The sequence below is a fragment of the Chiroxiphia lanceolata genome, chromosome 1 (assembly GCF_009829145.1).
Source record: "Chiroxiphia lanceolata isolate bChiLan1 chromosome 1, bChiLan1.pri, whole genome shotgun sequence".
NCBI lineage: Eukaryota > Metazoa > Chordata > Aves > Passeriformes > Pipridae > Chiroxiphia > Chiroxiphia lanceolata.
Genome location: NC_045637.1, coordinates 75,046,980 through 75,073,303, shown reverse-complemented (window position 1 = coordinate 75,073,303; position 26,324 = coordinate 75,046,980). Strand labels below are relative to the sequence as shown.

Sequence of the window (26,324 nt, the reverse complement as noted above, 5' to 3'; positions counted from 1 at the left end):
CAGCAGAGGGAATAGTGTGCTTGCAGAGTGTAGGCTGGGATTTTTGTGTTGTTTCTTAAGGGAACTGGATTTAGTGCAAAAAGAGGGAGGTGAGTGAAAGGGAAGGAAAAGGTAAAGAGAGTGATTGGGAAGAGAGGACAAAGAAGGTGGAGCTGAAGAGTGAAGACAGTGTGAAAAGGATAACAAAGTGTTATCTAAATGTAGCATTTTAAGTCATTAGAGTGAATGCATTACTGAGTGGGGAATGTTAGCAGAAGTTTAAATAACTTAATTGGTCTGTTAATCATTGGCCAAGTTTCTTTCTCTTGGGTGCACAAAAAATAGTTTCTCGGGTTTTGTAGCAAATGTTCTACAGTTAGGCAGAAGTTGAAGCCTTTAATGTTTGCTATGATAGCATGTGACCATACTTCTGCATCCTCCTGTTCTACAAAGTCATTATATCCTTAATAAAACTGATGAAACATGTGCACAGTATGCTTTTTGGAGGAAAAAAATCAAAACACCAAAAGCAAACCAAACCAAAATCAAAACCTCACCTCTATCTTTATCTGATTAAAAGCCTAAATGAAAACCCAGTAGCCACACTGTCATGATTGTCCAAAAGAATTATCTAAAATAGATTTATTTTGTACCTGATATGACAGCTGTAGCAAGTAAAGATTAATGTGCCTGTCACCCCAAAAGGAATGGTGGGTGCAGTTATTAACAGGTGCCTTTCCCTCTTTCCTGTTAGTATCAATATCTCAAATACCTTTCTGAACATCAGATTCGCTCCCAGTTTTTTTATCTTTTGTCTTTTTATCCATCAGCCTCTACAATTCCTTTCTGCTGAGGTTAACTTGTTTTCATTTATGGCAATCATTCATCAGTTTATTCTGAGTAGTTCTACAGCCAATACAGAAATCCATTAAATCTATGTAACAATTTAATTTCAACTAATAATTACTCATTAATTGTGCTGGAAATACACATTTTCTTCAGCTCATTGCCAAGGCATAAGCCTGAGGAAAAAAGTAAAGTATTTAATCAGTTTTGTAAAGTTTGTTAATGACAGATTCTGGCTGACAGATTAAAAAATCAGGTCCACTGCATTTGGGTGATTAACTAAATGCCAAGCTGTCAAAGAAATTTTGCATGAAAAAAGAGGAGTTGTTAACATTATTATATCTGTGCCCAGTGATTTCATAATGTCCATTTTAAATATGCATGGAAAAAAATAAGTCAGCACTGTACAGTCACTTTCAAAAAGAGGAGTTTAGTAACTATCAAAAGGGAAGCCTGAAACAGCTTTTGTACTCCCTCTCATTCTCCCCCAATATTTCCTCCCATAACTTTGACTTTAAAAACACTTTTGTCTTTTCCTCTAAAATTTTAGTTACATTTGCTAGCTAATTGAATTGAACACAAACTTTGGCTTTTCTGTTCTGAAGAGATCCTCCTTATTCTTGTTCTCCCATCAAACCGCATCTGCAGCCTGGGAGACTCAGTTTTCCAGTGCAGCTGGATTTGCTGACACAGGTAAGTCATGGCCTAGGATGATTCAGAAGTCTCACACTTGCTAAATAATTCAACCTATTTTATGGCCATTTGCTTAATACCCAATTTCTGCAGAGTTGGTGAAGTGTCTGACAAAAGGTCAAATTGATTGCATCCGTTCTCTCTGTTAGCTTCTGCTGCTTCCTGGTGCAATTCTCAGTATATCTTCACTTCTGATTGATTGCCTTAATTCAAAAATTGATGCAAAAAAGTATTTTCTAATGAAAAGCATGTTTGTCAATTTTCTTCACTCCCTCTATGGATTTTTGTTACGTTGTTACTTTGATTACTAGCTCCTGACCTGTTTATATTCTGGTTTGCTTGAAAAGCCAAATCTTCATTCTCCAAAGGCATAATTCGATTTTCAGGATCTCTTTGGAAGCAGAAAGTAGCCTCATGTTACCAGACCAGTACCATATTTTTATATTCAGAACGAGAAGAAAAATAACCTGTTGTGAGCAGCAAGTCTTTATTTCTGGTCAGAGATGAATTCCCAGATAAAAGGATATATATCTTCTTTGCCTTGTGACACAAACTCAAATTTTAAAAGCCCTCTACTTGTTCAAAGTGACTTGGAGGCTGAAGAAGTGACACTGTGTAAGACTGTGTGACACACACTGCTGCTCCGTGCTTGTTCCGCGGATTCAAAGTATTGAGTCTTGAACTCTTATTAGTTTGATAGAAAACCCATCGTAATGTTTGGCTATTACAAAGCTTCAGCATCACAGATGTTGAACTTTTCCTGACACTTGTATACATCATACAAGATGAAGCAAGTGAAGCTGGGTTACAGACATTGTGATGATGAATTATTTCTGTCACTGATCACCACACCAGCAATGGAGTACATGGCTGTAATAACACATTTTCACATTCCATTTGTTAGTTCCAATATCAATTTAATCTTTTTCCAATGCACCATTTTTTCCCTTGGACTCACTTTGCAGTTAAATGCAGCAACTTCTGAGGTTTTCTTTATTCAAACAATAATTTTTAACTAAAAAAAAAATCTTGTCTTTGAAGGAAAAATAGCACACATTACCCAGTCCCCTGAGATTTTATACAGCTGAGCATATCCTCTCATTAATTTGGTTTTCTGTGGTTCTGTATTGTTGAGGTGAGGTGTAATATGAATGCACATGTAACAGAACCTTCTCTCCTTACATGCCTTACTGCTGTGCAAAATGGTGGTCTTATAGAACAGCAGATCTAACAATGGGCTTTCCTGTGCTAATGCGTGTGGAAACCATGTGCCCCTTCTTCATCAGTTCTTCTGTAATATTGCCAGTAGGGAGAAAAGTCTTTCACTGCCTATGCTGTGATATTTCTTCTTCTGTTCTTCTAATACTTTAAGCTTGCATTATGTGTCAGAAGGATGTGAAGTGAGACTTTAAAGTCTGAATCGGCATGAAAGATCAAATTTTGATCAAGAAATCCTTACTAGCAACTTGTTGATGTGAGAGGAGGGTGAATTGGTAGTCCAGATGGAGACTAGAGATAAGTGGTGTTCCTCAGTGATTGGTGTTAGGACTGGTGATATTCAAGTTCTTTGTTGGCAACATGGATGTTGGGACTGAGTTCACCCTTAGCAGGTTTGCCAGTGACACCAAGGTGAGTTGACGCAACAGAAGGAAGGGATGCCTTCCAGAGGGACCTGGACAAACTTGAGAAATGGACCCTCCCTTGAAGGTTTGCTGGCCATTTCCATCAGTATGAGAGGTATTTATGAACCCCGTAAGTGGGACTGCTTGTCAATCAGTGATAAAACATTGCCTCCAGATCATGAATTCTGAAGATGAAGCTGGCTGAAGGTAATAGGGGAGGTGTTTTCATATTACGAATGAATATATTAGTATACTTATCTCATAGCAAAATCCTAAAATGTTTCATACTGCTTTTAAAATAATCAGCACAAAAAAGAAATAAAGAAGAATTTTCTGGCATCACAAGCACCGGTCCTACAGTAGGAAAACAGGTGAAGGGAGAAAACTGTTATGTGGATAAATGTAAATTTTGGCAAAAAGAAAAAAAATTTTTTTCTTTTTTTCAGAATTCGCCTATGTTTTCAATGTTTGACTTTATTGTACTGCACCAGCAGACCGTACTTCCAGATTTGATTGTCATGAAGGATAGCCTTACTTTTAAAACAGAAAACATTTAAACATTAAAAACACTAAAACAGAAGACATACAATTAATTAAACTTTATAGCTGTTAGAAATCTGGTGAGAAACTTAAAATGAACTTTTTAAATTTCAAATTTTAATTTTCAAATTTTTTCTGAAAAACGTATCCAGAAAATCCTTTTGTGAATTGGAGAAACCAACACTAACCCAATTAGTTGGGATTTAAGTACAGTCTTTCCATAAGCATTAGCTCCCCACTGAAGTTCTAGTTGACCTAAATCTGTTCCTACTGGAATTAAAGTGAGCTTTACTTCTGGTTTCCCAGAAATCATGGAAGTGCCCAACCCTTTTCAAATTGTTTTGCTTTCTACTGTCTGACTTAAAAGTGGCTGATGCTCTGCAGAGTTCTTGCTGAGCATAAGAAAACTCTCAGGAATACTTACAAAGCAGTAGGAAATGTCTTGATAGCTCTTTTAACAAAGTTGGTTAGCAAATCTTCTTGTGTTTAGACATGTTCTTTCTTATGGTTACTGAAGTGGTTATTCCTACAAACACTGAAACATCTTAAAGACTCTGTGGCATGTAATATTACTTTAAAATAATTTTGCTATTCATTAGTGTTACTCAACATAAAGAGCAAAATTTGGTGGAAATAAGTACTATGTACAACTCTCTATTCAGTCCCCAAGAAAGGCATTTATTATGCAAGAATAAAATTCTCTATTTGTACAGTTTGCCTGAGCTGAGTATGTCATGGAAGAGAAATTGTAGGGATCTGCAGAGCCACTATGCTCAGTATCACGCAAAATCCTTACTTATTCTTAGAGTGGTCATCCACACGAGGTTATCAAATCAAGAGAGAAACATGAGTGAAACAGTAAGAGATTGTGACAGAGGCCTGAGTGTCTAGAAAATATCTGAGTTTTTGCAGTACTTGCAGGGCTATTTCATAGTAAGTTCAGTGTCACAGACCAGAAAACATTAACAGGGAAAGAGGAAAGACTCTGGAGTAATCTTTGTGTGCATATGCATAGATTGTCAGGCAGAAGAACATCTAAATGTCACCTAGAAAGGGTTTAGGAGGAAAAAAACCCTTGCTGCAACCCTGTAGAAACCACTAGCAGATGAATCCAGTACATATCTGTATGACTTTTAAATGAAATAATTTTATTTCTACTTTGTAGAGCAGTTTATCCTGTGCATGAGTCCTGTTGGCTCACTAGACATATTAAGGATAACACAATCTAGCCCTTAACTCTGCCCTTATTACAACTACCTTGAAATGTTTACAGATTGATGTCTTCTGAAAACATAGATATAAGTATTTATGTTTTTCATTCAAATTACAGAGAATCCACCTGATCGCTACACTCTTGGTATTTGAAGATGTTTTAAATGATTCTTGAAGAACCAACATGAAAAGGATAGGAATGTGCATTTCTGTAGATTAAAGTTTACGTTAGCATAAAAACACTGAAATATGGTTCAAAGATAACAATTCATGTGCTGCATGAGCAAAAGAAAAATCATGCACCTGATCTCCTTTCTCAGCATTCCAACATAAAGGCAGTTTTCCTTTTATTCCAGCATTACAGGAATATATTATAGGGTTTCTTTCTTCTTCTCCCTGTCCAAACTCTCAAAGTTTGCATGGCTTCAGCGTACAATGAGTCAAACCTCAACAGGAGCTGATCGGTTTCAAGTGTGTAGGAATTTCTGTGATTCAGAAAAAGTACGTATTCTACTGACAATAGCAGTATATGGGTTTGAAACGGAAGTAGTTTTCTTTCATCAATCAGTTTTATGAAGCAGGATCCCTTTATATAAAGATAGCAATCTGTACAAATGTCAAACGGTTAAACAACCCTTTCATGAGTACGTGGCAATCCATTTTAATACCAATCATTGATTTTGGCAATGAGAGTGAAATCCCTTTGAATTGTATTGATAGGCTTGGGTGTTGTGCACTGCTGTAATAGATGCAATGACTTTATAGTACCTGTTTTCTTATTTTTTCAATGGAGCTTTCCTGAGATGGTGATGCATATGAGCACATTGAAATGAAACAGGATGGCCCACAATATTTTAATGAAAAAGAACATGCTCAGGCTGCTGTGTAATTTACCTGTTTGAGATATTCTTGCATGTGACGTAATTTTTTTTTATTAAATTGCCATTTATTTGTGACCTTTAATGTATCACAGTCATCTTTCTACATCCTAAGCATCACTGGAGAACAATAATAAACTGTTGTATTGCTCTCCTTAAATGACACCTAACGCTGGCAGTTACAAGGAAACTGGTAAGTTTGCCACTCAGGAGCTAAAATAAAGAACTTGTCCATTGCTCCCAACAACATTTTACCTCCTTGAAATTTTAGAAATACAAGGGGCTTTTCCCCTTTCAAAATTTCTGGGAGAAGTAGCCAACTGTGTCCTTTATTATTATTATTGTTGTTGTTATTACTATTTTTATTTTATTGGCCACAGCAGGTGTTTAAAAGAAGTTTCTAATGCTAAATCTCTGAACCTGCTTCAGTACTATCTGTTTCTTCCCTCTCTTCCCTTTTGGGAGGACGCTGAGGGCAACCCCTATACCGATGTCTGCCCCAAGGAGTGCATATAAACCTGGGAAAGATTGGTAGGAGCCAAGTTAGCAATTTTTTTAATTCCTTGAGGTCCTGAAATGCCACTCTTCCTTCCTCAATGGATGTACTGCGTCCTATCAAATCAAGCAAAGTGACCTCAGCTTCATTGTGACATTTTGAGAGAAGACTACTGAAATGTGCACTGTAATTTCATGACTCCAATCAGTAGTGGTAAATATTAATGATAGGGTATGTTAAGTATGTCATTGTAGTTCAGAGAAGGGGATGGCTCTTTGTAAATAGAAAGGGGCTGTTTCTTTAAGATCTGGATTGAATATGGAATTTTAAAGAAAAGGCTAAAATGCAAACCTCTTGTCCAGTCCTGCAGCCTTTTACCTAAACACTGGCAGCAAATAACGAAGGCTGTATGCTACGATATTTTTAAAAATTAAAATGGGTATAATAATTGCATTTTGTTTCATTAAAAACCCTGGGAAGGGCTGATTTTAGGGTCTAAAGTGATAGTTTATTCACATGAAGTATTTGAATGTGAAGATTAATATTTACGTGAAATGGAAGGCTATGTTGCCTGACAAGATCTTTGTATACAAAGTAATGGAACAATTGTTTTACATCATTGTTCAGATCACACAGGTGTTGACTAACAGAAATGCATGGAATGAATAAGGCCGTTTAGCAAGAAATTCTCAGGAGCAAGTTAAGTCTTTTTGACTTCAGCAGAATAATTGAATAATTTGCACCATGCTGAAGAATGATAGTAATCTTTTATGGGCTTAATTACAACTATGGAGGTCTTGCATGGGGTCGTGGGAATCTGTCATGAACATTGGTTGAGCTTCATTTCCACCTTTGGTCTCTTGACCCTTGACCTTAGAGCTCTTAGACTTCAGGGTGCATACGAAGGCTTGCTGCATTCAGCAGCAGGAATCCTGTACATAAAGTTATTTTCTTGCAATGTGCTTTGGAGCCTTGGAGTTGTCCCTGCTGGAGGCGGGGCCAAGCACTTATCCCTTAGCTTGGAACCTTGACACTTATTGCTATATGCACTTCTAAAAATTCAAGTGTAAGTAAGTTTTATTTTCTAGATGATTGTGTATTTGAAAGTTTGATAGCTTCAGGTCATACAGCAAAGAAGCAGCTTAAAAGAAAAATTAAAAAAACCCTACCTCCCCAAATACAATGTATTGTATTCTAAGAGACTGATGAGCTAAAGAATGTGAGGTTTAATTATTTCAGTGTGAAGTTATGCTATGCTGAGATTCATAAAATCATAGAATATCCTGGGTTGGAAAGGACCCACAAGGACATCAAGTCCAACTCTTGGCCCTGCACAGGATCACCCCAAGAATCACAGCATGTGCCTGAGAGTGTTGTTCAAATACTTCTTGAACTCTGTCAGGCTTGGTGCTGTGACCACTTCCCTGGGGAGCTGTTTCAGTGCCCAAACACCCTCTGGCTGAAGAACCTTTCCCTAAACCTAAAATCTAAACCTTCCATGAAACAGCTTCATGCCATTACCTTGGGTCCTGTCACCACAGAGAAGAGATCAGTGCCTGCCCCAACACTTCCTCTCATAAGAAGTTGAAGACTGTGATGAGGTCTCCCCTTACTCTCCTCTTCTCCAGGCTGAACAGACCAAGTGACCTCAGCTACTCCTCATACGGCTTCCCCTCAAAGCCCTTCACCATCTTTATTGCCCTCCCTTGGACACTCTCTAACAGCTTAATATCTTTCTTATATTGTGGTGCCCAAAATTGCACACAATTATTCAAGGTGAGGCCACACCAGTGCAAAGCAGAGCAGGACAATCCCCTCCCTCGACTGGCTGGCAATGCTTTTACCTGATGACCCCCCCGGACACGGTTGGCCCTCCTGGCTGCGAGGGCACTGCTGACTCATATTCAACTTGCCATCGACCAGGTCTCCCAGATCCCTTTCCATGGCACTGCTTTCCAGCATCTCATTTACCACTGTGTATGAACATCCAGGGCAGCCCCATCCCAGGTGCAGAATCCGGCACTTTCCCTTGTTAAACTTCATAGGATTGGTGATTGCCCAGCCCTCTAATTTGTTCAATTAGTAGCTTATCGACTTCTCCTCTCAATTAAAAAACCTAAATGGATATACATATGCGTGGAGATTGATCTGCACTCTGTTGGGAAAAAAAAAAAAAAAAATTGCTGAAAACATGTGGTTGTCCCAGAAGCAGGGTCGGGAGCTGCAGCCTCTGCCCGGCCCCCGGCCCCCAGTCGCCGAGGGCTGTTTCCACGATACCCTGTCGCGATCGCTGGCGCGGGGGGTCGACGTGGGCGGGTCCGGCGGTGACGAGGCGCTGCCTGAAGGAAGGAGGGCGCGGGGGGCTCGGCCGGCGTTGCCATGGAGCCCTTTGTGCCCGGCGGAGCCACCTCCCTCGGCCCGCCCGCCCCACTGCCCCGCCGGGCCGGCGGCAGCTGCTGCTGCTGCCCGGGCCGGGCCGCCCTCCATCTCCATCCCGCGGAACAGCGCTCGGCAGCCGCGGCTGGGTTTTGTTGTCGCCGCCGCCGCTGCTCCTGTTGTGGTCCACCCGCTCTTTCAGGCCGCCGACTGATTTCTTTTTCAAGTTCCTCTTTGTAAGTGGTGAAAGGAGAGAAGAAAAGAAAGAAAAAAAATAAAACTAATAATAATAAAAAAAAGAGTAGAGCTGCTTAAGCTGCCGCTCCGGAGAGGAGGGCAACTCGGCCCGACGGCGAGGAGACTTTCCAGGGCGCAGCTGAAGTGATTCAAGAGATTATTTTACAAGTGGGCGACTAAAGGTAAAGCGTTAAAGATGGATCGCTTGTTTGGGGTGAAATGCTGGGCTTCGCGGAAAGTTTTGTAACTTGTTTTAAAAAGTCACTTGCGAATGGCTTAGGGATGTTTTTGGACTTCAAAATGGTTTAAATCTCATTACCCAGGAGCAATAGGTAGCGTAATTGGCTACGTTTTGGAGTTCTCGTTAAAGGCCAGAAAGTAAGTGTTACTCTTTAGTGTCTTGTTTCTCCAAAATGCCTCATGTCATTCAGCAACACTTGATTTGGCCGCGATTATTTCTTGTTTCAACCCATCTGCAGCAAAGATTTAAGAAAATCAGTAGTTCCACAGAGTTAAAATATTTCAACAGGCTAATCTTTCTTGTGCAAAAATGTATTTCTTTAGGTGCATGCTTCTGAGCTTGCACCGTTGCTTTGTACTTTCATCCTAGAAAATATTCTCGGTAAATACTACATACTCAACTGTAGTGGTAGCTCTTTTTTCAGATTATAGGTGAGAAGGGGATTTGCATCCTTTATAATAATATTTAACCTTCAAAGACTTTGCTGAGCTTTTCAGGTAGATTTTTTAGATGGCTCAGCTAATTCGAAATTCATTACAGATAGTAAAAATAATGCATGGTTATGACCTGTTTCATCTGGTGCTGCCCAAGGCCCAGGGAAATGTGACTGACTGTTCAAGGGATTAAATAAATGAATTTCATGTGGAAGTCAGTTGTGTGGAAAATGTCCCAAAAGCCTTTTCTAACATGCATGTGTATACTTGTTAAGGTAACAGTTTACTTACTAGTTTGATCTTTTGGCTGAATTAAATAAAATATATAAAATGTAAAAACAAACCATACCCCCTGTATCTAGTACTTCCTACCCACAAAAAGTTTTTCGAACAGGTTGTTTTTATGCGTTATTCCTGACTCAAGACACTGCAGGAATGTACTATTGTGGAGTAATGCTGTTTACTATGGGACTGCATTTGGAAGAGTAAAGGAATAAGCATGTACCCTCCCAAAGTCCATAATGAATAAAATGTATGACTTTGATGGAATTTTTTTCTGACATAGTTAGTTTTTAATCAGTTAAAGTAGGAAATAAAAGATTTTCTAGATCAAACTGTTTTAACTGCTTAATGCTAAGCTAAATGCTGGGGCTTTTTGTGTTTTGTTTTTGCGTGGTTGTTTTATAATCTAGAATATTGGTTGTCGAAAAAATCTTTCTTCAGATGTTCCAACTTTTAATAGTCCAATACAACTATTGTAATAACTTCAAGATCAAATTTTATTTCAAAAAAATTTAGTAAAACTAATTCACTGTTTGACTAGTGGTCAGTGGTTTAAATGCTGTGTGCAATTGATCCAAGCTTGTTCATACTTGATTCAACTAGCTGCCACAAACTAGTTTGTGCCACTAGACTGATTTTAGTAAGACAGTTTTACTTGTTATGTGGTACGGAGTTGACTGTGGTGCCTTAAAGCATGCTTGTTACTGTGAATCCTTTCAGTAGCTTTTTAATTGCAGACAGTTTAATTTTAGTGGCTTCTGAAGTTGTGTCCAGAAACTTGTCACCTTCCTCCTCTCCTCTCTAAGATGTTCTCCATACAGACCCCAGTTGGTCTTGGCTTTGGGAAGAACATTAAAGTGACTCAGAAACCGTCATGAAGTGCTGGTGAAGCCTGTGGTGTCAGAGCAGTACCTGAAGTTGTTTCAGCAGTTAATTCCAGTCTCCTTTTCTAAACTCCTCCGAGCCAGGTGTAGAAATAAAAATTCAGTGAAGTCTCTAATAGAGTGTGCTCTCAGTGGAACCTCCTGCGGTTGATAAATATTTCAAGAAGCTGAAAGTTAGTGATACATTTTAAATGCACTGCTAGGCTGAGATATTTCATGGTCCTTTGCATACACATTTGCATTATTCATTTGTGCTGTGCAGATAGATAATGGGCCAAATCTATCTTTGGTATTACTCCACTGATTTCTGAGTAACTGAGCTAATTCAACCATATGTGTACATCTCGCGTTTTGAAGTTTAAGGCAAAGTTGGAATTACTTCAGTGATTTTATTATACAGGTAAGAGTTGTTTATATAGCAACTAGTAATGTTCAGTAGATTAGGCATTTCTTCATTAAAATATTTGTAAACAGAAGGTATAATTAAATTTTTCTTCTTTTTCTGAAAAAAACCCACCATGTTTAGTCTTCTAGTTGCTGAATCCTAACGTCAGTGACAGTGAGATGTGATACACCAGCTTTCTGTCATTGATAAAAATTCATCCTTATAACCTACTAAAGTAGAAGTTCCTGACACATTTTTTTGTAGAATGATACTTACTTCAAGTAGATGCTCTCTCTTCACGTTTTTAAGCATCCTTCCATACATGAGTCCATGATACTAATGTGCTGCATTTGTGTATGTGCATGTGTGCAAATACATATGCATACAAACTGTACGTATATCTCTCTTTTGAATAGTTAGGGACTTGCTTTAACGTACAATGAGAGGCAAGGGTAACAGAAAATCGAAAGCCTTGATCTAACAGCGTGCACTAGATTTAAAATGCTTACACTGGACAGGTCATTCAGATGACAGAGTATGTAATACGTTTGATAGAAGCTACTATTGCTACATTTAAATCTGTATATGGAAGAGGTTATTGCTTGAGGGGGAGGCTTATTTATTTATTTATTTTAGGAGATAATGATGTTGTAGAAATTTTAATGACAAATTAAAAAATTATTTTTGAGATACAGATAGATACTTCCAGAAGACCCTTAACACGGGATTCATCCTATTATGAATAGTTTCTGCCAGAGATCACGGCCTTTGTATGGCATTCTCAGAATGCTCATTCCAGTAATTTCCTTTTGAAAAGCTAACATGAAAATTAAAGCAGGAACTTTGTCCTCCCAGCTGTGAACACATGCAACACATCTCTGTCAGTCTTGAGTGTTACAAAAATGTGCAGTTTCAAGGATCTGGAAGAAAAAGCATTTGGAAACACAACTGCATGTCAGTCTAAGTAAGGCTCTACTTAATACACTCTGTGTCTAACATTTTGTAATGACAGTGTTCATGACCAAGTTATTCAGCAAAAGTCCTTGATTTTAACACAGTTCAGTGGACAAATAGAACCTGGGAGTCAATAAGAAAAACACCTATACATTTAAGATGCCGGGGTATTATCACAGTTGCATGTAATTCCTGTTAAGACTAGTTCTAAAAGTTTTATTCTCAGTGGAATGAAACGTGTTGGAGCCAAATAACTTTCACAGCTTTAGAAGTTGTCAGGGAAGCAAAAAGTAGGAAAGGCTGCAAAAGTCTACTGAGACTGCAATAAATGTTTACTGACAGTTACTTCTAAAACTATAGGCAGAGAAATACCATCCTTTTGAACTGTTGAGCAATTACATTAAATCATTTGGTGATCAGCAAGTGGTCAGATGTCATCACGGTTTTTTTTTCTTGTTCTGGCTTCAAATTTCCTGGTAGTGATGAACACTGGTAATTTTTTGTTTTTTAGGAAACCTTGAGTTGTCTAAATAATATTACTGCTGAGCAGGTGTGTGTACCATATGTTAAGATATTTTGATTGTATAATACAGAAATTAATACTGATTATTGCCATCCTCTTAGCATTGTACAAGTGTTGTATAAGGATATCTACATCTGGAATGGTACCAAACAGTCAATTTGGAAACTGAGGGCAGAAGATGCCTTTAGTTTCTAGTACAACCTCTTGTTCTGGTATATGCCCAGGGCTATTTTAACTGGAACATATACACATTCCTTGTTGGATTTGCATGAACAGTGACTCAAAGATGATGTTGGCTGCCATGGTAGGAAAAGGGCAGGTTGTTTGTCTAGCCTGCTGGATGGCCCAGCAGACTGTATAAGTAACAGCATCTCTGTTACAGCCTTAGTTGTGCAGTTCCTTATTTCTATTTTGTGAAGCCACTGCACAGTTGGAATGGGTAGTAAATCCAAAGTCTAATATGGTTGAGTTAGCCTCTGCTGCTTGACTTTTCACTCCTTTCTTTTTTTTGTCCGTGAACTTATTGGTAACTTTATTTCAGCAGTAACAGGCAGTTGTATTTTGATTCCTTGCCTGAGCTGACTCAGTCCAGTACTGAATTTGCTTTTCTGTGTTTCCAACTCTTTCAGCTTTTTTAAGTGACAGAGTTTATGCATGTGCAAAAGGGACATGTCGAAACCTGATACAAGTTCTTTTGCATAGAGGATTAAGATTACTCTGACATCGATACTCTCAGAGGGGTGCTGTTGACTAAAATGTAGACAACAACATAAAAGTTGTGATATTACACACTTGTAGTTTTTTTCCTGTTAATTTAATGGCTTATCTTTAGAAGGGCCAGTATTTTATCACTGGACCTGGTCTAGCATGAACCTTCTAATCATGCTTTTATCTTTTAGACTGTTGAAGCTGTTAGTTCTCACAAGCTGGCCTTTAAGCCGTAGAAAAGTCACCTGTTGCTAGACACTAACTTAGAAAACCTAAAAAATTCTTCTCCTTCAAGACATGGTTAATTGTCAATAAATAAATGCAAATAATTAAAATAGAAAGATCTGATAACAGAGATTTTAAACAAACAACCACCTCCATACCACAAGAAACAGTTTTGCAATTTTTTAAAATTTTTTTTCCCCAAGGTTACAGGGCTGCATGTCTGTCTTGCCCTGATTTCAGGTTAGATTTCTTTTGGCTCTACAGCTGACTCTCTCAATTGTCTTTTTATGTGATAAACATTGAATAGCCAGATTTCAAATTGAGAGTCAAGCATAAAAATGGCCCCACGTCAGCTTTCGATGAGGAGTGGGTTGTCATCTTTGTGCTTCGTCTGTGCTACTTTTCTCCCTCATTCTGCACAGTGGCCTAGTTGTTTTTCATTGTCTGTCTTTCTTCATCATTCAAAGCTGTTATCTGTGCACAACCCTAAACTGCTGGGCTATGACTGTTTTTCAATAATGTCCCACCTAACTGATACTCACATGGGTATAGTCCTTCAAAACAGCTACTGTCAGCCCAGTCCCTGCCATTAGACAAGGAAAGAGATGGTCCTCAGTTCTCATGTGAAATTCAGTACCATTAAGGAGGGAAGTTTGTGGCTGCTGAGTCAGAGGAAGTATTTTTAGTGATTTGTCTCTAATATTTTCTTCTTTTTTTTTCTAATGAAATTGATGATATTCAGTAAAAGCCGGAAGAAGCTCTCAGATGGTTTAAAATGAGGTATCAGGATCTGCTGAAATTTGTGGACCTTGGCTGATTTAGCAGGCAGTAAGTCTGTGGTGGGTTGCTTTATGGTATCCTTGAAGCTGTGGAAGAGACTTGCCTGAGCTGGTAGAATTCATAGGTTTTGGTGTGCTTTTGCTGAAACTGTTACATTACTGCTTTAAGTAACTTCAGATATAGTAAACTACACCACATACTGGCATATCCTGTGAAGGAGGTGAAACATCACTAGATCTATCTACATAAATTGTATTTGAAATCATTCACTCAGAAGGATGCGATTAAAAGGGGGGGAAATCATATATAAACTGCAAAAGCCTTTGAACTTTACTAAATAATTTTACATCATCCTCACCATATTTATTCCCTTCTAAACAGTCATAAGGAAAACATGGAAAGGCATGTGCTTGACATTCATAAAGCTTCATACACTGAAATATTTTTGTTTTAATTTTTACCAAGCACAAATGCCTAAAAAGTCATTCCCAGTGAGTGATATTCTTGTGTTAGGATCTGATTAATAACTTGCATTCCCTAATCTGTTAATTAAACAAACATATAGAAAAGAAGTTATAGCAGTTTTATTTTAATATAATTGTTCTCATACAAGATTAATACTACATAAGAGTATTGAGTAACCCCTGCATTAATCATATTTCTTTCCTTATAATTTTTTTATGCTTCACTTCCCTTTAAGCCTGCATGCTCTGATCCAGCAATGATTTGTAATTTTCATCAGAAATAATAGAGCTTCTGTAATACAGACTGTGTATTCAGTACCAAAATATTAACTGTATTGAAATTGTAGTTACAGAGGTGGGAAATTTTCCTTCAGCAATAACATAAAGGAGTATATAGATTTCTTATTAATTTTTGCCATAGGAGTTAGGCTTTATATATGTCTTGCATCCATTTTTAGGGGAGGTCAGGATGTATCTCCGGTCTCCCATTACTGCTGTCCTGATGTGCTGGCAATGCATGGTTTTGTTTTGTTTTGTGGGGAGTTTTTTGTTTTGTTTTCTTGGGTTTTTTTACAACTTTCTTTAATTTTGTTTCATAGACGAAATAACTACTATTTTGTTAGCTTTTGAACTCTAATTTTGCAATTACTCTAGGTACCCTATGTACTTTGTTTCTGATAAATCTTTACCACAAAAAAAAGTTAACTGTTTTTTAAGGGTACCTGTAAGTGGATTTTCAAGTGCCATTGCCCCTCTTAAATAAACTTCTGCTTAAATAAGCCTTGTTTAAAAGGCCATGTATATATACAATGAGTGCAGAATTACATAAACAATAATATTAAAATTAGCCATGTCAAAATTAGCTCTGTATTTAAATAGGAACTTTATCTAGAATATGCATCTGTATACTCTTCCAGGGCTCCTTACACAGGTTGCCTCTCTTTGAAAAGTGATGTTTCACACAACATAATGCCTAACAAACTGTGAAAATAACAGTACCTTTGACAATCTGTGTTATTTTCACTGTGTTTAATAGTAGTTTAAAGTATGTTTTTAAATTAGTATTATCATAATGAACTTGTGCAGCACATCATAAATAAGTTGTTTCTAATATCATAGGAGCTGTCTGGCTTATATTTTAAATTTTGGTACACTGAGAACTTGCTCTAAATCAGACACATTTTCACTGATTCAATTGATATAGTCGTCCAGAACTTGGCAGCTTGGTAGCTGTAGATCCATCATATGTTGAATGAGACCCAAAGTACCTTTGCAATATGCTTGTATGCATCTCAGTCATGGGTTCCACTGGAATGGAGTGGGGAAAGTTCATCTTTTTCCTGTGGACTGTGGCAGTACACTCTTTGCAGGATTACCTGAAAACATTCCTTAAAAGTTACAGTATTTCCTTTCATGGACAAGCTCTTGTGATAACACCTTCCTGAAACATGTATCTTTAGACTCTTTAGTTTATCATAACAGGATTTTTTTCTAAAATTTTGTCAGTTTATTCATGTGTCAGTGATAACTTGCACACAGACACAATAGCATTGCTTCAGAGCACATGTGAATTGTGCTTTTGTAAATTGTATTTGTTTGCAGAAAATGTTACCTGAACTGATATGGAAACACCAATGGTCTACTAAGTATATGAATTTATATTTGTATCCTTTCCATCTAGACAGACACAGGGAATCTCAGCCTTGCGAACATGCTCGGTGATGTTTGAGGAAAAATAGGGGGAATAACTTTGACTGTGGCTCCTTTGTCATTCATGTTCCTGCCTGTGCACTCATGGTGGTAGTGTTTTGTAGGATAAGATGCTTACTGTTTTAAGTAGTAGCAAATTTCTACACACTTTGGACTTTAAGCCCTTGCTCCCTTATGCAACCAAGTAAGTTACAAAGCCACCACCCATGACTTGCAAGTGCTCACAAGTGGAGGAGGACAGCGGTTAGTTTACAGTGCAACTTGAGGTCATTTCTGTTACTACCCAAATGTTCAGGTACCAGGTTAGTAAGTTTGCAGCACACGACCTAAAAGATCTTGACATCCCTGACTTGAGTTTGCACTTCTGTGGTTTTCTAGAAAACAAAATCCAGAAGCAGCTTGGCAAATTTGGTTAGTCTGCGAAGCAGCCGGTGTTTCTGGGAGCCAGGTGAGATTCCCTCACAGGCTAGATACTGGAGTGCTGACTGGCTCCCTCCAACATACCATATATAAGTCAGTAAAAGTGTATTAAGGGTACCAAAGGGCATACTGAAGAGCATGCTGTATGAATTTTTGCATTTGTTCTCAAGCAGTTTGGGTGTATGCACTGTTAGATGTAAGAGGACTCATTAGCTCCTAAACGGGAATGCATTCACAAATAGCACCTGCATCCGCCTGAGTAAGGCTTTATTTTGTCTGTATAAGCATGAAGATTAAAGTGGGGTTTACAAGTTTTTTCCAAACAAAATGTGATTTAGTTGATTATTTTAAAATTTCAGATATTATTGAATCCTACTATTAGTTAGTGGCCTGCTATCAGTCATTGTTTTGCATACTGAAAATCTATGACATTATTTCACTGTCAGTATGTCTGTGCCCTGTTTCCTTCTGTGTGTTCAGAAGTCACAGGGCTACTGCATGTCTTCAACTCAGAAAGTCCGACAGCAATAATCTTAACTGTTTCCTATTCTTATTTTTAGTTCTTTAGCGTCTGTATTATAATGCCTTAAAATGGAAATGATCTTGGATAAATGTAAAGGCAAGGTGTTCAGACACTATTCTCTGGAATTAAATTCCTTCTGTCAGTAAGTCGTACAATAGGGATGGCTGAGGCATGGCTGCAGGATAGAGCAGACAAAGAAACTGCCTGGTTAGCTGTGACCTCCAGATAGACTCTGAATATCTATTTGGACAAACTCTAAAAGGCTTCATGGTTAAACCTGTTATCGTGCCAGGGCCTCCTGGCCCTATCTTTGCATTTTTAAGACAGGAAAGAGACAGAACCTAAGCTTTAGTTAATACTGGCTCTTGAAAAACGGCTATCCATAAAAACAGTGGAATTCCTATTCGGTACATTCTCCAAGCTCTTACACAATCTACTTATACAGTAGATTTTCCTTCCTTTAAACTTTTATTTTTAATGTTCATGGAATGCTTTAAAAGAAAAATTAGCCATTTGATTATCTGTGGGGGGAAATCAGATGTAGATTTGAGACAGCCGGTATTGGGACTTTGCATTTTCTGATTGACTTTTCTGAATGACAGAGTAGGTTTATTAAAAAAAAATACATTCTTCCATCTAAAAATCAATATATCTTGGAAGGGAATTTGGAGAAAATTAAATACAAACATTGTAAAGGGATTGATCTCCAGTGTTTCTTGGGATGGGAGCCCAGTCATTACTGTTTGGTAGTACTTATTGCTTCAGGACACCTTTTTGTCATGACGTAATATTTTTTTATATATATATAATGGAAATAACGTTCATTGACCTCATGCTGATCTTACTTGAAGTCTTGAAACACACACCAATAAAACACAATATAACTGTGAAAAAAATTAAATTTTCTTTAATTAGTTTGAAAAGTGATTTTTAAAGAAAATCAGTTTAAAAAAAAATCAGTGTGGCTCAATTTACCAGAACATGAGCAGGATTCATGAACAGCTTGTTGGCTGAGCTCAACAGCAGTAGAAATTGTAGGCGATCAGTTCTGCCCTCTTCAGCAGGTGTAATACCAGCTGATGGAAATTGCAAGACATGGTTTCAGGGGAAATGTGGATAATGTGTCCAGATGATAGTAACATCAACAAAGTATAGAAAAACACATGGGCAGATGGTTGGCTTATTCTGTATACATGGTTACAGGTACTTAAATTCACTGTAATGGAGTTTATCTACTGTCACGTTGTGGGTTTCTCTCTTACAGAGAAGGATTTTATGGCAGCTGCTAATCTTGCAAAACAGTTCACCTGTTGCAGTCTTTTTGCAGTCTTAGCTGCAGGGTTTTTTTCTTTTCTTTTTCTTTTCTTTTTTAATCTTTCTTTCCAAAAGTATTGAAGTGTTAGGTTTGGCTGCAGTGGGATGTATGGCTTTATGGCTTTGACATACAGCAGGGTATTTTTGCGGTGAGTCTGGATACTTCAGACCTTCACAGAAAGAAGATAAATTACACACTTGTCAAATTTCACCCTTAGAAAAAAAAAGACCCTCTAGGTTTATGTAACTGAATAATTCTTACTTTTTGGTTTTTGTTTTCTATTGTGCCAGAAGTTTATTTAATCCTGAAACTGCTGAAATAGAACATTGACTAAACTTGATATATGGAATATTAAAATATATCAATAATTATTAAAAATGTTTAGTCAGATTGTTAAATTATGAGTCATTGTTCTTTGAATCCATTTATATATAAGGGAAAATGGTGGTGTATCCAGCTATCCTGTAATCAGGACAACCTGTTGTCATGAGTAGAGCATTCTATGTCTATTATCTGCTCCAGTCTCTTTGCATTCCCACTGCTAGAACTCCTTAACATTCTAGATCATCACAGCTTGCAAATTTAAATTCAGTGCTTTGTAAGATTAATTCAAAAATGTATCAAACTATAATTTTGAAGCTGATGTGAGCATTTAAAGAAAAGGGGGTTTATCTGCTGTTCATTTAATGCAGCATGAAATTAAAATCTGAATCAAACAATAAAAATTTAGTAAATAAGATCCAGCATTTATTATGAGGCCTCATTATTCCATATACATAGTAATATTTTCAAAGCATAATTTTGTCTTCTTCCTAAGCTGCTCAAAATGTTTCCCCCTGTTTTTCAACAAGGCATTTTGTGTTGATGTTTGTAATTAGATCATTTGCATACAGTCATCATTAGAAAGTTTGCATTTTCAGTTGTTACAATGCCATGGTGTCTGAATTATCCAAAGCTTTCTCATTTAGAAATATTTGAAATTATAATTTAGGTCACATAGTTTTTGAGCTAACCATTAATTTTAGAGTTATTTTTCACATGACTGCTTCTCAAGCTTAAGCTTGTTTCACTGTAAGTAATTTTGTAGTCTCCATTTTAGTGAGATTCTAAGTATAGAATATTTTTGTAGGGAAAACATGGTTACAAGTTATTTACATGAAGTCCTGTACCCAGATCCACGTGTACTCAGTGTCTATGGGGGTACCTGTCATCCTGTCTTCCTGGAAGAGTGATAGGTAAGCATGGTACCACACATACCCAAAGCAGTGGTGTTCATAAAATTTGCTAACAGGTACAAAACCTCTGTCACTGGATTGAGAGATATGCTCTGTAAACGTAGGAAAGTAAAATTCTACCAAAAAAAAAAAAAAAGTATCAACTTCAACATATCTCCAGGAGGTTATGGTCCTCTCTGTCCAGTCTTGACAATAATCAAGTTGTTAAACTTCATAAAACAATTAGGGTTGGCTGTAGAGACTGTACCTTATGCAAGTACTGAAACTAAAAGGGCTTCCTGAGCCTCTCTTGTGTCAAATACAAGGTGGAAGAACGAAAGGTAGGAACTGTTTGCAGTTTGTTCACAAAGCTGCTTAAAGGGAAGGGAACTGATTTATAAGGGTTAAATTTTCAAAATCCTTCTCTCTAAGTGGTATTACGCTGTTGGAGGAGTTTGCTCTTCCAAAAAAAAGATGTGAAAAGTGGTTGGAGACACTTTATATTCTGATGATGCTGTCAGAGACATCCCAGACATTGTTGCAAGGTCTCTGCCCACTTTTCATGAATTTATTCAAGGGAAGCAATGCTGTATTTCTTTCCCTCTGTCTCTCTCTTTCTGACTTTGCTCTGCAATGGACATGAGCCAGAGAAATGTCTGTCTTGGTCAATGAAGTCTCTTGTTTGAGGAAATGAAATAGAGTGACTACAGCGAGTACATGCCATTAAATTATTTCTTTCATTCTAATTCCACTGACTTTGCCTTTGGAAAGGATGTACACTTTGCCAGCCTGTAATAAGAAAAATCAGTCTTTACCAAATCAAAATCAAGCTTTAGGAATGGGAAAGTAACACAATAATAAGAAAGCTTCAGTAGAGGTGAAATTTGGCTTAAAATCCTGACTTTTGTACACTAAATATGTACTCTTTCTTTTTAATTCAAAGAGGAAATTGCTCTATAAATTTCCAGCACTTACTAAATAATCAGTTTGATGTCACATTTTGACTGTCACATGATTGGATAATGTAAAATACACAAGGAATAGACAACAGAACAGGCCCAGAAAATTAAGTAGCTTTTCTTCTATTCTTACAGTTTAGCATTACAAATGTTTCTGGTACTTGTGTATTCCAGTCTGCTTAGACTCTCCTCGAAAGGATCTGAATCAAAGGAGCCAGGCTTATTCAGCAAAGAAGCTTTGCAGGACTATATCCAGCGTAACTTCTCAGGTAGGGTAGAGAACGTTAGTGTTTTGCATGGGATAGGCTATTACTGAAAATCTGCGAACAGAAAGGTTTGAACTTTGCAAGATAAGACAAGATGGACCATCTATGATCAATTAAAAAAATAATATTCTCCCATATAACTTTTGAAATAATTGAACATCCTATCCATTCCTAGCCCTCAGGCTCACAAGGAAGAAGGTACACCTCTCACAATAGACAGAATGAGAAAACTGGAAAATCTCTCTTTTACTGCAGAGGCATTCTAGGGGGGAGAGTAATTTTAATGGCACAGAAAGTTACCTAGTACTGTGTGCATGAGAACTGTCTGGTCAAATTATTCTGCTTCTGGGGTGATGCGTTTGCCTCAGTAACCTTGATAATGATAGTTTCAGACAGGAGTATGCCCCTTAACTCCATGCACCAGTACATGCTGGGAGCCACCCAGCATGGCAAGCAGCTTTGCCAAAAAGGCCCTATGAAGTCCTAGTGGACACCAGGTTGAACATGAGCCACAAATGTGCCCTCATGGCAAAGAAGGAAAGCAGTGTCATTGGCTGCCTTAGGAGGAGTGTTGCCAGCAGGTCAAAGTAGGTGATCATTCACCTCTACTCAGCCCCTCTACTCACATCTACAGCACTGGGTCCAGTTCTGGGCTTCTTAGATCAAGACAGATATGGACTTATTGGAGGGTATCCAGCAAAGGACCACTAAGATGATGAAGGGACAGGAGCATCTGTCCTATGAGGAAAGGCTGAGACTGTTCAGCTTGGAGAAAAGAGGACTCTGGGTGGAACTCATCAATATGTGCAAACACCTGAATGGAGGGTGTAAAGAGGGAGTCAGATTCTTTTCAGTGGTGCCGAGGGACAGGACCAGAGGCAATGGACACAAACTGAAACACAGGAAGTGCTTTATGAACATCAGGAAATGCACTGTTAATGTGAGACTGACCGAACAGTGGCACAGGTTACCCAGAGAGGTTGTAGAGTCTTCTTCCTTAGAGATATTCAAAAGCTACCTGGATATTATGGCCCTGGACAACTGGCTCAGGGTGTCCCTGCGTAAGTTGGACAAGGTGACCTCCAGAGGCCCCTGCCAACCTCCACCCTTCTGTGATCCTGTAAAGATGCCTGCCATGCATGGTTAGGGCCTATATCTAGTGCTGATGCATTGCATCCTGGTTTGTGAGCAGGTTGGGAACTGGAAGCAGACAGAGTAATTTTGCATCTTGGTTACGTTGTGCAGTCATAGATTGCAATTCCAGATTATGTCAGGCTAGTGAAGATCATTCAGAAGTGTCACATTGTGTGTCGTTTCTGTCTTTGAGATATATGGCTATGCAAATCATATGGCTTTGACAAAATAATCCCAACACATACAGAGTTCTGATATGCTGAAAAATACAGTTAAAACTTTGGTACCACGGGTTTGGTCTTTCTGATTTGTGAAGTAGTAACGAGGTTCCCTTGTGTTGCTTCAGTTCATGACAAGTACACACCTCTACTTCCCCTTACCAGGGAAGAGCCAGAATCTGCTATACAGTCACAGGCAATGTACTCTTGGAAGGGAGGAGAGCCAAGCATTTGCTGGCCATCACAGATCTTCTTGCACTTACCAGCACCACTGGGCACTTTATCCACTGTATCACATGGGCTTGAACCACAGCTACTCCTGTCAGACACAAAGGGAGATTTCCAAGCTGCAGGGTGCTGCCTGTACCCTCAGTTGCTCCCAGGCTGTATGGTCAGTGTCTTGTCCAGGGAGGTGAGAGGGAGCTTTGCTGGAGGGCTGATTCTCATTGCATCCTTCCCTGACCAGTTTGGAATGGTTTTCCTGGTGCTACCATGGAAACGGTGCCTGGAGTCACAGAAGAGCAAATGTGTGTAGCATTCAGCTGCTGCCAGGTGTGGGAAGGAGAGAGCCCTCATTTTACCCAGTCCAAGTTCCCACTGCGGGAAGAGATGTCAGATTTAAGATGGGGGGCAGGGGGACGTATAGCTATGGCTCTAAACCACAGCTCAGAAACCATGGCTGGAAATGAATTTTAATCCTCTCTCTGCCATTAAATTCACTTAAAACACTAGGTTTAAAATTCAGCATACGTGGCTTGTTTTTATTTACTTTGCCTTTTCTTTTCTATACTGTGACATCATGAACCATCTTTTTTTCTGAAAAGGGAGCTGCAACTCCTACCTGCTTGTTCTGCGTTTGGGATTAGTGGGCTTTAGTGATGTGGATTGTATGAGACAGGTCTTGGACAAAACCATCTGGGTTATCAACACTGCTAGAAGGTTCCTGTGTTCATCCCACAGGGATAGGTACAATTTTGATTGCTGTGTTTTGCTGTAGTAAAAACTTGAATTTCAGATGACTTTCTTAGTACTGTCAATGAAATATCCTGATTGAAGTAATGCAACAAATTGACTCATTCATTATTTTTACTCTCTCTTCTCTCTTTTTTCTTTCCCCTGATTGAATCGAAGTAACGATTCCTATAGCTCTCTTATTTTGTAATTAGATCATAGAAATAATTTTGATATTGCTCCTGTAAGGAACATCCCTGTAGAGATATGTCGGTCCATTTTAGTCTATTGACAGTTTCCTGAGCAGCATTTTGGTGGCACCTGACTAGTCTTGGAACTGAAATCTATTCTGTAATAGTGGAAGCAGCACAGTTGTCTCAGTGAGGCACAGTAATTCTGGAGTGCAGTAAGCATTGCTTGTATGTTTGATCTCACAGAGCCATAACCACAAATCCAGTCCAGTATATATAATTCTTCTGTTCCATTAATTGTTTTTCTTACAATGAGTAGTACAAATCTAGAGTCTTTTTGCTTTTTTGAGAACTCAATAGCAAAACTATTTTGTGTTTTATTGAAAGAATTACCTGGTTTCCCAATCTGGATATTTTATGGATGAAAATCTGGTATTACATAGAAAAACCTGATGCACTATGTTTTCTAGTATCTTTTTTGTGGTAATAAATGTATGTTTAGCTAGTAAAAATGACCATTGTTCATCAGACAAATTGTCTGCACTGGTGACCATAAGTATATAATGACTAAAGAGTAAGAACACGGCCAGAATATATGGTAGTCTTCTAATACTCAAAAGCCACCTGTTTCTAGATTTCCATGACCCAGCGAAGTTATGAGGAATTTAGTAACCATCTTTATGCCTGTCACATAAAGAACCATGTTCTTTCACCTGTTTTCAAGTCTGTAGAGTGCTTCTGGGTCAAAATCAGAGCCACTGAGAGAGATCTCATGGTGACTGCTATCAGACCAGGATGAGGAGGAAGAGGTGGATGAAGCCTACACCTCCAAGAGACCTCAGGCTCTGGTTCTCAAAAGGGAGAGATACTTACTGATACTGATACTTACTAGGAAAGCAACACAGTGGTGAATAAGCAATTTGGGACATTTCCAGGGTGCGCTGGGGACAGCTTCCTCATGTGGTCTTGGATGGGCCAACTAGCAACAGTGTTCTTCTGGACTGAATGCTTATTAATAAACAGTGTTTGAAGACATGAATATCAACAGCACCTGCAGAGACTGTAGGAGCATTGAGGCCAAGGGCTTGAGGGGGACAAGTGATCATATAAACCCCTGGACTTCGGAACAGTAGATTTCAACTCGTTCAGGGAATTGCTACGAAGGATCCAGTGGGAACCTGTCTTACAGGGCAAAGAAACTGAGGAATTTTGGTAGATTTCCCAGTACAGCTGCTTCTTGAAGCACAAGGGCAGCCTATCCCCTTAAGCAGGAAAAGGAGCAGACATAAAAAGAAATCAGTTGGAAAAGCACCAAGCTACTAAGAGAGCTCAAATGAGAAAAGGAGCACTAGAGCAGTGCAAAAGGGGACAAAGTCACAAAGAGGAATATAGAAGTACTGCTTCAGTGTGCAGAGATGCAATTAGAAAGGCAAAAGCTCAGCTGGAACTTAAAGTAGCAAGAGATAACAAGAAAAACATAAAAATTTCTGCAAGCGTGTTAGCAGTAAGTGGAAGTACAAGAAAGATGTAGATCTTGATGCCAGCAAGTTCATCAAGAATGGCACAGGAAAGGCTGAGATGCTCAGCCCATGTTCACAAGTAATGTCAGGCCCCAAAACTCTGGGTCAAGAAGCAACAGCAAAGCAAATGGCAAACCACTGATGGTACAGAAGGGTGAAGCGAGGGACCATCTGTACCAACTGGACAGGTACAGCTCCTATGTGACCTGCTAGGCTGCAACTGAGGATACTGAGTTGTCTGACATCATCACAAAACTCCTCCTTAACATCTTTGAAGGAAGTAAGGGGAAATCCCATATATCTGCAAACCCCCAAATATTTCAGCCATCTACAGAAGGGCAGAAAGGCAGAACCAGGAAGCTACAGACCTGTCAGCCTTAAGTTTCTGGGAGAAAATATGCAACTCATGAAAGAGTTTCCAGGCTGTTAAAGGGTATATGAAATTGGTATTGGTTTTGCTCTGTGAGGGTCACCTGCTTATGTACAGGGAATTTAATCTCCCACTTTGTGTCCTGCTTTTTCAGGCATCCTTCTAAAGTTCTCTCTTATTGCACTGCAAAATTGCATAATTTTTTATTGTTGCCAAAATTGATTACCCTGTTCGCTCCTTGTTTCAAGTAATTTTTGTACATATTAAACCGAGTGGAACACAGAATTAGAACTTCACTGGTGGACACCTTGAAGTGGGAGAATTTACCATTTATTTCGAAATTTGACCTCCTATTTAGGAAAGTACTTATCTATACAGAAACCTTCTGGATAACTAGTTCATATTATGTCAGAGTCCACTAATTCTGTTCCGTCTTTTAGGCTCCAGTAATTTGCCCGATAAGACTGTCTGGCTTGCTGCTTTGTAGTCTTCTAGATCTCCCTGGAACTGGCATTTTATTCAATGTCTTACAGTTTTCAGGTACTACATCAGTTTTAAGCTGTGCATTTCTTAGTTCATCAGAACTATTGAACAAATACCATCTGATCTTCAATTTGCTACTGTTTGTTTTGTCAGTTTGTTTCATGACCTATTCACTCCAATTTCAGGCAGATCCTCTGCTAAGACTCCCTCAGTGAGTTCTTGGCATGGGAATTTCCCATGAAATAGTAAAAATTTTCATGAAGGATTCATCTGGTTTCTTTTCAATGAATC

At 38.5% G+C, this 26,324-nt stretch overlaps 1 protein-coding gene and 1 long non-coding RNA gene across 15 annotated transcripts in view; one reads left to right on the top strand and one right to left on the bottom strand.

Moving 5' to 3' along the window:
* The window catches only part of CTNND2 (catenin delta 2), a 629,184-nt gene that overhangs the window by 206,273 nt on the left and 396,587 nt on the right, over positions 1–26,324 (top strand). The window contains exon 1 of one of the 13 annotated variants that reach the window (XM_032683438.1): positions 8,717–8,878. The exons of 11 other annotated variants lie outside the window; for them this stretch is intronic. The gene's annotated coding sequence lies outside the window, so the exon portion shown is untranslated. Of the gene's footprint in view, positions 1–8,716; positions 9,062–26,324 lie in introns of those variants that run through there. One more of the 13 variants, XM_032683431.1, reaches the window with a different exon arrangement.
* On the bottom strand, positions 11,823–22,971 carry LOC116784659. 2 transcript variants are annotated; one of them, XR_004356194.1, is made up of 3 exons: positions 22,782–22,971; positions 16,028–16,135; positions 11,823–12,025 (listed from the first exon to the last, which is right to left on the bottom strand). It is a non-coding gene; the product is annotated as an uncharacterized LOC116784659 (long non-coding RNA). The 2 variants fall into 2 exon arrangements; XR_004356193.1 differs by lacking the exons at positions 11,823–12,025; positions 16,028–16,135 and adding an exon at positions 21,003–21,220.